Here is a 14,606-nt window from a genome sequence, read left to right on the forward strand (position 1 = left end):
ATCCAATAATTAAAAGGCACAGAGGAATCCCAGGGGACGTTTGTACAATCTGCAAGGTACTCCCTCAGCATCTCCCCAAACATTGCACTTCTTGAGACAGCACCCCTTGACTTTGTGCCGGCACGATGGGAGGGTCTGAGAAAACTGTCCCAGAACTTTGCCATTATTTCCCTGCCTGAGCTGAATTGTACTTCTGTCTCTCTTGCTTGGACTCCTTGGTTGTACAACAAACTGTGACGTCTGCTGTCAGCGTTCTCACATGGGAATTTTCTAAGAAATTCCGCTATAAGGGCCCTCTGGTACAGCAACATTTTAGTACACCTCTCTGCCTCTGGCAGAAGAGATTGAAAGTTCTCCTTGTAGTGTGGGTCTAGAAATGTCACCAACCAGTAATGAGTGTCACCAAAATTTTTTATATTGCGAGGGTCACGTAAAATGCAGCGCAACATAAAGTCAGCCATGCGTGCCAGACTGCTAACAGGCAAGACTTCCGTATCCTCACCAACAGGATGACTGACCATGCTGTCCTCCTCATCCTCATCCTCCCTGTCCTCAGGCCATCCCCGCTGAACAGGCGGTATGACAGCTGTGCTAGTAGTACCATCTATAATGCATGAAAGTAGCTCATGTTCTTCCTCCTACTCCTTATTGCCGACTAATCCTTGTTGGGAAGTCATGAGGCTGGGCTGAGTGTAATCCCTCTGTATGGTTCCTTGCTCCATGTCCTCATGCTCTGCCTGCAATGCATCCTCTTTAATTGTGAGCAGAAAAGTTTTCAGAATGCTGAGAAGCGGGATGGTAATTATAATTATGGCATCATCACAGCTCACAATCTTAGTGCAGTCCTCAAAGTTTTGTAGGATGGTACATATGTCTGACATCCATGTCCACTCCTAAGGTCCTAAGTGTGGAGTCAGAACTGAATATCGATGGCCTTGCTGATGTTGGTAGTCAACAACTGCCCTCTTCTGCTCACAAATCCTTTCCAACATATGCAGTGTAGAGTTCCAGCACGTGGGGTCATAACACACCAGTCGGTGAGCCAGAAGCTGCAAACGCTGCTGAAGCATGGCAAGGGCAGCTGAAGCTGTAGCTGAATTTCTAAAATGGGAAGACAGATGGCATACTTTCCCTAGCAGATCCGGAAGATCCGGGTAGCTTTTCAGAAAACGTTGAACCATGAGGTTAAGCACATGGGCCAAGCAAGTTACATGTGTGAGCTCATCTTGCCTCAGAGCCGCCACCAGGTTACGGCCATTGTCACACATGACCATGCCTGGCTGTAGGTTCAGCACTGTCATCCAAATATCTGACAAGGCTAGCACACAGAACTATGATACGTATGCCTGTGAAACTACAATTTTTCCACCACAGATACACCAGGCCACAGCCACAGATAACAGACTGTATAATTTTTTTTTCTCTTGTATGTGAAATTTGGCAAAAAATTAAAAGTGAGTACCACAAGGCTAGCAGACAGAACTATGCTACGTATACCTGCAAAACTACAATTTTTCCACCACAGGTACACCAGGCCGCAGACACAGATAACAGACTGTATAATTTTTTTTTTCTGTTGTATGTGAAATTTGCAAAAAAATTAGAAATTAGTTCAACAAGGCTAGCAGAATGAACTATGAAACTTATGCCTGCGAAGCTACGATTTTTCCACCACAGATACACAAGTCTTCAGCCTGACATAACATACTGTATACATTTTTTTTATTTTTTAATAAAAAAAAGGAGTGGAATAAGGCTAGGAGACAGAACTATGCAACTTATGCCTGCCAAGCTACGATTTTAGCACCACAGATACAACAGGCCTCAGCCTGACATAACATACTGTATACATTTGCTTTGGTTTTTGGTGAATTTTAGAAAAAAATAAAAAAGAGAACAAGGCTAGCACACAGAGCTATAATACGTATGCCTTCGAAACTATGATTTTTCCACCACAGATACAACAGACCGCAGACACAGGTAACAGACTATATAATTTTTTTTTCTGTTGTATGCGAAATTTGCAAAAAAATAAAAAAATGAGTTCAACAAGGCTAGCAGAATGAACTATGAAACTTATGCCTGCGAAGCTACGATTTTTTCACCACAGATGCACCAGGCCGCAGCCCCAGATAACAGACTGTATAATTTTTTGTATGTAGGTGAATTTTGCAAAAAAAATTAAAATAAGTACAACAAGGCTAGCAGAATGAACTATGAAACTTATGCCTGCTAAGCTACGATTTTTCCACCACCGATACACAGGGCCTCAGCATGACGTAACAGACTGTATAAAAATGTATTTTGTTTTTTGCTGAATTTTTAAAAAAATAAGAAAAGAGTAGAACAAGGCTAGCACAAAGAACTATGCTAGGTATGCCTGCAAAACTACGATTTACCCACCACAGATACACCAGGCCACAGCCTGTCTTAACAGACTGTATAAAATACTTTTTGTTTTTTGGTGAATTAAAAAAAAAAAACGAACAAGGCTAGCACACAGAACTATGATACGCATGCCTGCGCAACTACGAATTTTCCACCACAGATACACCAGGCCGCAGCCACAGATAGCAGACTGTATAATTTTTTTTCTTGTATGTGAAATTTGGCAAAAAATTAAAAATGAGTACAACAAGGCTAGCAGACAGAGCTATGAAACTTAGGCCTGAAAAGCTACAATTTTTCAACCACAGATACACCAGCCGTCAGCCTCAGATAGCAAACTGATCTAAATGTGGCCTTAATTTTTTTGGGCACAACAAAATTGTGTCAAGTTGGCTATGACAAAAAAAAAAAGATTTTTTGGTGCACTCACATCTGGCGCGTGGGACAAAAAAATGGTAGATTTGCATGTTCTTCGATTACAATAACTTGGCTGTAGTAGGCAGCGTGACCAAGCAAATAAAATGTTGAAATAAGGGGGTTATGGAATGCTTTAGAATAAAAGGAGCAGGTATAAGGTGAAGAAAAAAAAAGAAGACTGCAGCTAGTTATATATTACATAAGCAGCAGCAGACAGTAATGGAGCTTTGGAGGTATGCAGTGAGAGCTATGTACGCACATACAGTGCCTGCAGGCCTTGCACTGATGTGGATATGCGCACATAGACTCCCCTACCTACCTAGCGCTGCAATATCTGGATCCCCGAATTAGCCCTAAAAAGGACTGTTGGTTTCTCAGGAGTTGTGGACTGAACAGCTGCAGACCTACACTAAGGCCGGAGTCACACTAGGTATATGAAAATACAGTCCGTTTTTTACGGCCGTAATACGCAGAAATGTTCCCAAAATAGTGATCCGTATGTCAGTGAGACACATATACATTATATATATATATATATATATATATATAATTTCATTCAGCGCTAGATAGCAGAAAAGCCGGTAATTCAATTGCCGGCTTTTGCTATCTCCTTCCCAAACCAGACAGGATATGAGACATGGTTTACATACAGTAAACTGTTATGAAGGCAATCCAGTGACACAGTGTGCCAGCAATCAGAGCACATACAGTGATCTGACAATACCCAAAAACAATAGAACGAGCTCTGAGACGTGGAATCTCTGTAGACCGCAATACCTGAACCTATCCTAAACACAACTAAAGGCAGCTGTGGATTGCGCCTAAAACTACCTATGCAACTCGGCACAGCCTGAGAAACTGACTAGCCTGAAGATAGAAATACAAGCCTGACTTGCCTCAGAGAAATACCCCAAAGGAAAAGGCAGCCCCCCACATATAATGACTGTTAGCAAGATGAAAAGACAAAACGTAGGGATGAAATAGATTCAGCAAAGTGAGGCCCGATATTCTAGATAGAGCGAGGATAGCAAAGAGAACTTTGCAGTCTACAAAAAACCGTAAAGCAAAAAACCACGCAAAGGGGGCAAAAAAGACCCACCGTGCCGAACTAACGGCACGGCGGTACACCCTTTGCGTCTCAGAGCTTCCAGCAAAAACGAAAAGACAAGCTGGACAGAAAAAATAGCAACAAAAGCAAAGAAGCACTTATCTAAGCAGAGCAGCAGGCCACAGGAAAGATCCAGAAGCTCAGATCCAACACTGGAACATTGACTAGGAGCAAGGAAGACAGCATCAGGTGGAGTTAAATAACAAAGCAGCCAACGAGCTCACCAGAACACCTGAGGGAGGAAGCTCAGAAGCTGCAGTACCACTTGTGACCACAGGAGTGAATTCAGCCACAGAATTCACAACAGTACCCCCCCCCCTTGAGGAGGGGTCACCGAACCCTCACCAGAGCCCCCAGGCCGACCAGGATGAGCCACATGAAAGGCACGAACAAGATCTGGAGCATGGACATCAGAGGCAAAAACCCAGGAATTATCTTCCTGAGCATAACCCTTCCATTTAACCAGATACTGGAGTTTCCGTCTAGAAACGCGAGAATCCAAAATTTTCTCCACAATATACTCCAATTCCCCCTCCACCAAAACCGGGGCAGGAGGCTCAACAGATGGAACCACAGGTGCCACGTATCTCCGCAACAACGACCTATGGAATACATTATGTATGGAAAAGGAGTCTGGGAGGGTCAGACGAAAAGACACAGGATTGAGAATCTCAGAAATCCTATACGGACCAATAAAATGAGGTTTAAATTTAGGAGAGGAAACCTTCATAGGAACATGACGAGAAGATAACCAAACCAGATCCCCAACACGAAGTCGGGGACCCACACGGCGTCTGCGATTAGCGAAAAGTTGAGCCTTCTCCTGGGACAAGGTCAAATTGTCCACTACCTGAGTCCAGTTCTGCTGCAACCTGTCCACCACATAATCCACACCAGGACAATCCGAAGACTCAACCTGTCCTGAAGAGAAACGAGGATGGAACCCAGAATTGCAGAAAAATGGAGAGACCAAGGTAGCCGAGCTGGCCCGATTATTAAGGGCGAACTCAGCCAACGGCAAAAAGGACACCCAATCATCCTGGTCTGCAGAAACAAAACATCTCAGATATGTTTCCAAGGTCTGATTGGTTTGTTCGGTCTGGCCATTAGTCTGAGGATGGAAAGCCGAGGAAAATGATAGGTCAATGCCCATCCTACCACAAAAGGCTCGCCAAAACCTAGAAACAAACTGGGAACCTCTGTCAGAAACAATATTCTCAGGAATGCCATGCAAACGAACCACATGCTGGAAGAACAAAAGCACCAAATCAGAGGAGGAAGGCAATTTAACCAAGGGCACCAGATGGACCATTTTAGAAAAGCGATCACAGACCACCCAAATGACTGACATCTTTTGAGAAACGGGAAGGTCAGAAATGAAATCCATCGAAATATGTGTCCAAGGCCTCTTTGGGACCGGCAAGGGCAAAAGCAACCCACTGGCACGTGAACAGCAGGGCTTAGCCCTAGCACAAATCCCACAGGACTGCACAAAAGTACGTACATCCCGTGACAGAGATGGCCACCAGAAGGATCTAGCCACTAACTCTCTGGTACCAAAGATTCCAGGATGACCAGCCAAGACCGAACAATGAAGTTCAGAGATAACTTTACTAGTCCACCTATCAGGGACGAACAGTTTCTCCGCCGGACAACGATCAGGTTTATTCGCCTGAAATGTTTGCAACACTCGCCGCAAATCAGGGGAGATGGCAGACACAATGACTCCTTCCTTGAGGATACTCGCTGGCTCAGATAAACCCGGAGAGTCGGGCACAAAACTCCTAGACAGAGCATCCGCCTTCACATTTTTAGAGCCCGGAAGGTACGAAATCACAAAATCGAAGCGGGCAAAAAATAACGACCAACGGGCCTGTCTAGGATTCAAGCGCTTGGCAGACTCGAGATAAGTAAGGTTCTTATGATCAGTCAATACCACCACGCGATGCTTAGCTCCTTCAAGCCAATGACGCCACTCCTCGAATGCCCACTTCATGGCCAGCAACTCTCAGTTGCCCACATCATAATTACGCTCAGCAGCCGAAAACTTCCTGGAAAAGAAAGCACATGGCTTCAACACGGAGCAACCAGAACCTCTCTGTGACAAAACCGCCCCTGCTCCAATCTCAGAAGCATCAACCTCGACCTGGAACGGAAGAGAAACATCTGGTTGACACAACACAGGGGCAGAACAAAAACGACGCTTCAACTCCTGAAAAGCTTCCACAGCAGCAGAAGACCAATTAACCAAATCAGCACCCTTCTTGGTCAAATCGGTCAATGGTTTGGCAATGCTAGAAAAGTTACAGATGAAGCGACGATAAAAATTAGCAAAGCCCAGGAACTTTTGCAGACTTTTCAGAGATGTCGGCTGAGTCCAATCCTGGATGGCCTGGACCTTAACCGGATCCATCTTGATAGTAGAAGGGGAAAAGATGAACCCCAAAAATGAAACTTTCTGCACACCGAAGAGACACTTTGATCCCTTCACGAACAAAGAATTAGCACGCAGGACCTGGAAAACCATTCTGACCTGCTTCACATGAGACTCCCAATCATCTGAGAAGATCAAAATGTCATCCAAGTAAACAATCAGGAATTTATCCAGATACTCACGAAAGATGTCATGCATAAAAGACTGAAACACAGATGGAGCATTGGCAAGTCCGAACGGCATCACTAGATACTCAAAATGACCCTCGGGCGTATTAAATGCAGTTTTCCATTCATCTCCTTGCCTGATTCTCACCAGATTATACGCACCACAAAGATCTATCTTAGTGAACCAACTAACCCCCTTAATCCGAGCAAACAAGTCAGATAACAATGGCAAGAGATACTGAAATTTAACAGTGATCTTATTAAGAAGGCGGTAATCAATACACGGTCTCAGCGAACCATCCTTCTTGGCTAAAAAAAAGAACCCTGCTCCTAGTGGTGATGACGATGGGCGAATATGTCCCTTCTCCAGGGATTCCTTCACATAACTGCGCATAGCGGCGTGTTCAGGCACGGATAAATTAAATAATCGACCTTTAGGGAATTTACTACCAGGAATCAAATTGATAGCACAATCACAATCCCTATGAGGAGGTAGGGCATCGGACTTGGGCTCTTCAAATACATCCTGATAATCAGACAAGAACTCTGGGACCTCAGAAGGAGTGGATGACGAAATTGACAAAAATGGAACATCACCATGTACCCCCTGACAACCCCAGCTGGATACCGACATAGAGTTCCAATCCAAAACTGGATTATGGGTTTGCAACCATGGCAACCCCAACACGACCACATCATGCAGATTATGTAGCACCAGAAAGCGAATAACTTCCTGATGTGCAGGAGCCATGCACATGGTCAGCTGGGCCCAGTACTGAGGTTTATTCTTGGCCAAAGGTGTAGCATCAATTCCTCTCAACGGAATAGGACACCGCAAAGGCTCCAAGAAAAACCCACAACGTTTAGCATAATCCAAATCCATCAGATTCAGGGCAGCGCCTGAATCCACAAACGCCATGACAGAATACGATGACAAAGAGCATATCAAGGTAATGGACAGAAGGAATTTGGACTGTACAGTACCAATGACGGCAGACCTATCAAACCGCTTAGTGCGCTTAGGACAATCAGAAATAGCATGAGTGGAATCACCACAGTAGAAACACAGCCCATTCAGACGTCTGTGTTCTTGCCGTTCAACTCTGGTCATAGTCCTATCGCACTGCATAGGCTCAGGTTTAATCTCCGACAATACCGCCAAATGGTGCACAGATTTACGCTCGCGCAAGCGTCGGCCGATCTGAATGGCCAAAGACATAGACTCATTCAAACCAGCAGGCATAGGAAAACCCACCATGACATCCTTAAGAGCCTCATAGAGACCCTTTCTGAACAAAGCTGCCAGTGCAGATTCATTCCACAGAGTGAGTACTGACCACTTCCTAAATTTCTGACAATATACTTCTATATCATCCTGACCCTGGCACAAAGCCAGCAAATTTTTCTCAGCCTGATCCACTGAATTAGGCTCATCGTACAGTAATCCAAGCGCCAGGAAAAACGCATTGACATTACTCAATGCAGGGTCTCCTGGCGCAAGAGAAAATGCCCAGTCCTGAGGGTTGCCGCGCAAAAAAGAAATAATAATCAAAACCTGTTGAACAGGATTACCAGAAGAATGAGGTTTCAAGGCCAGAAATAGCTTACAATTATTTTTGAAACTAAGAAACTTAGTTCTATCACCAAAAAACAAATCAGGAATAGGAATTCTTGGTTCTAACATAGATTTCTGATCAATAGTATCTTGAATCCTTTGTACATTTGTAACGAGATTATCTATTGAAGAGCACAGACCCTGATTATCCATGTCCACACCTGTGTCCTGAAACACCCAAATGTCTAGGGGAAAAAAAAACAAAGACTGAACACAGAGCTGAGAGGAGAAAAAAAAAAAAAATGATGTCAGAACTTCTTTTTTCCCTCTATTGAGAATCATTAGTTTGGCTCCTAGTACTGTTATGAAGGCAATCCAGTGACACAGTGTGCCAGCAATCAGAGCACATACAGTGATCTGACAATACCCAAAAACAATAGAACGAGCTCTGAGACGTGGAATCTCTGTAGACCGCAATACCTGAACCTATCCTAAACACAACTAAAGGCAGCTGTGGATTGCGCCTAAAACTACCTATGCAACTCGGCACAGCCTGAGAAACTGACTAGCCTGAAGATAGAAATACAAGCCTGACTTGCCTCAGAGAAATACCCCAAAGGAAAAGGCAGCCCCCCACATATAATGACTGTTAGCAAGATGAAAAGACAAAACGTAGGGATGAAATAGATTCAGCAAAGTGAGGCCCGATATTCTAGATAGAGCGAGGATAGCAAAGAGAACTTTGCAGTCTACAAAAAACCCTAAAGCAAAAAACCACGCAAAGGGGGCAAAAAGACCCACCGTGCCGAACTAACGGCACGGCGGTACACCCTTTGCGTCTCAGAGCTTCCAGCAAAAACGAAAAGACAAGCTGGACAGAAAAAATAGCAACAAAAGCAAAGAAGCACTTATCTAAGCAGAGCAGCAGGCCACAGGAAAGATCCAGAAGCTCAGATCCAACACTGGAACATTGACTAGGAGCAAGGAAGACAGAATCAGGTGGAGTTAAATAACAAAGCAGCCAACGAGCTCACCAGAACACCTGAGGGAGGAAGCTCAGAAGCTGCAGTACCACTTGTGACCACAGGAGTGAATTCAGCCACAGAATTCACAACAGTAAACCATTTCATATCCCTTTTTTTTACATATTCATCACTCCTAATGTTAGTAGTGTATGTGTGCAATATTTGGGGACTCTAGCTGCTAAAATAAAGGGTTAAATCGCGGAAAAAACTGGCGTGGGCTCCTGTGCAATTTTCTCCGCCAGAGTGGTAAAGCTGGTGACTGAGTGCAGATAGTAATAGCCAAGAGAGGGCCATGGTTATTGCTCCCCCAGCTAAAAACATCTTCCCCCAGCCACCCCAGAAAAGGCACATCTGTAAGATGCGCCTATTCTGGCACTTGGCCACTCTCTTCCCACTTCCGTGTAGTGGTGGGATATGGGGTAATAAAGGGTTAATGTAAGGTGACATTAAGCCAGGTTAATAATGGAGAGGTGTCAATAAGACACCTATCCATTAATCCAATAGTAGTAAATGGTTAATAAAACTCACACACATTAGGAAAAAAGTATTTTATTGAAATAAAGACACAGGGTGTTGTAATAGTTTATTATACTCTCAATCCAATTTAAGACCTTTGTCACCTGAAACAAAGTTAAAATAAAAAATCAACAATATTCCATACCTTCCGTCGTTCAGTCTTCTCCCACGCTGTAAATCCATCTGAAGGGGTTAAATAATTTTACAAGCAGGAGCCTGCTAATGCAGCCTCCCCTGCCTGTAAAATCTGGTGAATGAATGGAAAGCAGGGGAACATAGCTACCTAGACTTGCGGTGCTTCCGTCTTTCTGTCTGTCCTTCTTTCTGTCACGGATATTCATTGGTCGCGGCCTCTGTCTGTCATGGAATCCAAGTCGCTGATTGGTCTCGCCAGCTGCCTGTCATGGTTGCCGTGACCAATCAGCGATGGCCACAGTCCGATTAGTCCCTCCCTACTCCCCATGCTCGGCGCCCGCTCCATACTCCCCGCAGTCACCGCTCACACAGGGTTAATGCCAGCGGTAACGGACCGGGTTTTGCCGCGGGTAACTCACTCCGTTACCACCGCTATTAACCCTGTGTGTCCCCAAGTTTTAACTATTGATGCTGCCTATGTAGCGTCAATAGTAAAAGGATCTAATGTTAAAAATGATAAAAAAAAATTAAAAAAATCATTATATACTCACCTTCCGCCGCCTTTCTCGCTCCTCGCGACGCTCCGGTAACCGCTCCATGCAAGCGGCAGGTTCCGGTGGCAAGGATGGTATGCAACAAGGACCTGCCATGACGTCACAGTCATGTGACCGCGACCTTATCACAGGTCCTGCGCGCCTGCACGAGAAGGACCTGCCATGACGTCACGGTTATGTGGCCGTGACGTCATCACGGGTCCTGCGCTACCGACCCTGGGACTGGAAGCTGCCGAGTGCACTGCACACAGGCGACATGACTACAAGGGCTCCCTCGGAAGGTGAGTATATGTTTATTTTTTAACCTGTGACATACGTGGCTGGGCAATATACTACATGGCTCTGTGCTGTATACTACGTCGCTGTGCAATATACTACGTGGCTTTGTGTTGTATACTACATCACTGGGCAATATACTACGTAACTGGGCAATATACTACGTGGCTGGGCAATATTGTACGTAGCTCTGTGCTGTATACTACGTCACTGGGCAATATACTACGTGGCTGGGCAATATACTACGTGGCTGTGCAATATACTACGTGGGCTGTGCAATATACTACGTGGCCTGTGCAATATACTACGTGGGCTGTGCAATATACTACGTGGGCTGTGCAATATACTACATGGGCTGTGCAATATACTACGTGGACATGCATATTCTAGAATACCCGATGCGATAGAATCGGGCCACCATCTAGTATAATATATAAACCACTAATTTAATGTGCAACAAATTTGACAATTGTGTGACAAATATCATGCAAGTGTGCCGTATACCCAGTGATTACAGAGAACCCTATAAGGGAGCGCAAGTCCGTAACATCCAGTCCACTAAGAACTTTAAAAAGTATTGTCAATAGCACAAAGTCAAGTATTAGGAATATAATTAATAAGAATGCTCTACTGATAACGTTCTATCTAGATAGGAGGAGGACCTGTGCTTCTAGCTCCTCCCTCCTCTCATCTTCATAGACTCTCATCAGTAGCAGCTGCCATCTCCTTTCTCAGTAATGGGAAAGTCTTCACTGAATACAGATTTTACCTCAGAATTAAGAATTGTGATAATGCAAAGCAAATTTCTCGAATGAGATATATTAGCTTATTTTTCACATGTTCTGTGATTTACTAAATAAAAATTAAAACAATGGTTATTCTTTAAGGCTAAATAGGTTAACTCCTATAAATGCCAGCCAGAAGCTGGCATTCACAGAAATACTTTCATGACAGACAGGGGGGTCTTCAGCAGATCGCCGTCTGTCATAGCAACCCATCAGTGCTCATGGGGTTCGCTGATGTTAATGGCGATGGCATCCAATAGCCTAACCATGACTTTTAAAGGGAAGGTGCCGCAATTTTGTTTTTGTATTAAAAATGATTGTTTATATAAACAATTATTTTTAATACAAAATTATTTTTTTTAACTTTAATATCTTTTTTATTATTAATTATTTTTGCAGCCACTGGGTGCCGCCATTTTCCTTTGCAGGAGTGTAAGAGTCCCAGCACGACACTTATACTCTGCAAATACGGCAGCCCTGGGCATAGGAGACTGCGGTCGGCGTCCGATCGCATACCTATCATTGAGCTGCTCCCTGCTGTGATCTGGCCATGCCCCCTGGGCTGTCTCCACATCACAGCAGAGGCAGGAAGTCGGCGCCATCTTTTTTCAGCCCACAGTATATCTGTGAACTCCACTGTGACTTGAGAGCTGCGCTGGTATAGGAGGGACAGCTCCATCTGTCTCTCCTTTCACACTGTCAGCAGCGGCCGTTCCCTGTCCTCTTCTTTGCTGCCTGGTGTGTGGCTCTAATCTCTAGAATCGCTAGAGAGGATGAAGTGCTGCGGTCTGATGTCATCTTATCAGGGGCTGCAGAGAGGTAACAGAGGGGGATGGGGGAGGCTCTGTGCTGCTCAGACCCTGCCTCTCACTGTAGCTCCTCATTAGGACATCAGACCGTGTATCTATCATTATACTGTGCTGAGCTGTGTATCTAATCCTCTCCTGTGTGATACTGTCTGTCCCATTGCACAAACAGCTCAATGTGTGCAATAACAGGAGCTGCAGGGGTCATGCTGTATTATGGCATTATGTGAGATCTATATGACGGTATTATGTGATCTGTATGGTGGTATTATGCTTGATCAGTATTGAGAGAATTATATGGAGGTATTGTGTGTGATCTATATGGCGGTATTATGTGAGATCTATGTGGCGGCATTGTGAGAAGTATGTAGCGGTATTGTATGATCTATATGGTGGTATTATGTGAGAACACTATGGCGGTATTATGTGTGATCTATATGGTGGTATGTGAGAACACTGGCGATATTATGTGTGATCTATATGGTGGTATTATGTGAGAACTGTATGACAGTATTGTGTGATCTATTTGATAGTATTGTGTGTGATCTACAGTTAGGGCCAGAAATATTTGGACAGTGACACAATTTTCGCGAGTTGGGCTCTGCATGCCACCACATTGGATTTGAAATGAAACCTCTACAACAGAATTCAAGTGCAGATTGTAACGTTTAATTTGAAGGGTTGAACAAAAATATCTGATAGAAAATGTAGGAATTGTACACATTTCTTTACAAACACTCCACATTTTAGGAGGTCAAAAGTAATTGGACAAATAAACATAACCCAAACAAAATATTTTTATTTTCAATATTTTGTTGCAAATCCTTTGGAGGCAATCACTGCCTTAAGTCTGGAACCCATGGACATCACCAAACGCTGGGTTTCCTCCTTCTTAATGCTTTGCCAGGCCTTTACAGCCGCAGCCTTCAGGTCTTGCTTGTTTGTGGGTCTTTCCGTCTTAAGTCTGGATTTGAGCAAGTGAAATGCATGCTCAATTGGGTTTAGATCTGGAGATTGACTTGGCCATTGCAGAATGTTCCACTTTTTGGCACTCATGAACTCCTGGGTAGCTTTGGCTGTATGCTTGGGGTCATTGTCCATCTGTACTATGAAGCGCCGTCCAATCAACTTTGCAGCATTTGGCTGAATCTGGGCTGAAAGTATATCCAGGTACACTTCAGAATTCATCCGGCTACTCTTGTCTGCTCTTATGTCATCAATAAACACAAGTGACCCAGTGCCATTGAAAGCCATGCATGCCCATGCCATCACGTTGCCTCCACCATGTTTTACAGAGGATGTGGTGTGCCTTGGATCATGTGCCGTTCCCTTTCTTCTCCAAACTTTTTTCTTCCCATCATTCTGGTACAGGTTTATCTTTGTCTCATCTGTCCATAGAATACTTTTCCAGAACTGAGCTGGCTTCTTGAGGTTTTTTTTTCTGCAAATTTAACTCTGGCCTGTCTATTTTTGGTATTGATGAATGGTTTGCATCTAGATGTGAACCCTTTGTATTTACTGTCATGGAGTCTTCTCTTTACTGTTGACTTAGAGACAGATACACCTACTTCACTGAGAGTGTTCTGGACTTCAGTTGATGTTGTGAACGGGTTCTTCTTCACCAAATTAAGTATGCGGCGATCATCCACCACTGTTGTCATCCGTGGACACCCAGGCCTTTTTGAGTTCCCAAGCTCACCAGTCAATTCCTTTTTTCTCAGAATGTACCCAACTGTTGATTTTGCTACTCCAAGCATGTCTGCTATCTCTCTGATGGATTTTTTCTTTTTTTTCAGCCTCAGGATGTTCTGCTTCACCTCAATTGAGAGTTCCTTTGACCGCATGTTGTCTGCTCACAGCAACAGCTTCCAAATGCAAAACCACACACCTGGAATCCACCCCTGACCTTTTAACTACTTCATTGATTACAGGTTAACGAGGGAGACGCCTTCAGAGTTAATTGCAGCCCTTAGAGTCCATTGTCCAATTACTTTTGGTCCCTTGAAAAAGAGGACGCTATGCATTACAGAGCTATGATTCCTAAACCCTTTCTCCGATTTGGATGTGGAAACTATCATATTGCAGCTGGGAGTGTGCTGTTATGTCTGCTAATGAAAGTTGTAATGAAGGCAATCCAGAGACACAGTGTGCCTAGCGATCAGAGCGCACACAGTGATCTGACAAATACCCAAAAACAAAAGAACGAGCTCTGAGACGTGGAAACTCTGTAGACTGCACACCTGATCCTATCCTAAACACAACTAAAAGCGGCTGTGGATTGCGCCTAGCAACTACCTAGGCAACTCGGCACAGCCTAAGAAACTAGCTAGCCTGAAGATAGAAAAATAGGCCTGACTTGCCCCCAGAGAAATACCCCAAAGGAAAAGGCAGCCCCCCATATATAATGACTGTGAGTAAGATGAAAAGACAAAACGTAGGG

This window comes from Ranitomeya imitator, chromosome 5 (assembly GCF_032444005.1).
Source record: "Ranitomeya imitator isolate aRanImi1 chromosome 5, aRanImi1.pri, whole genome shotgun sequence".
Classification (NCBI taxonomy): domain Eukaryota; kingdom Metazoa; phylum Chordata; class Amphibia; order Anura; family Dendrobatidae; genus Ranitomeya; species Ranitomeya imitator.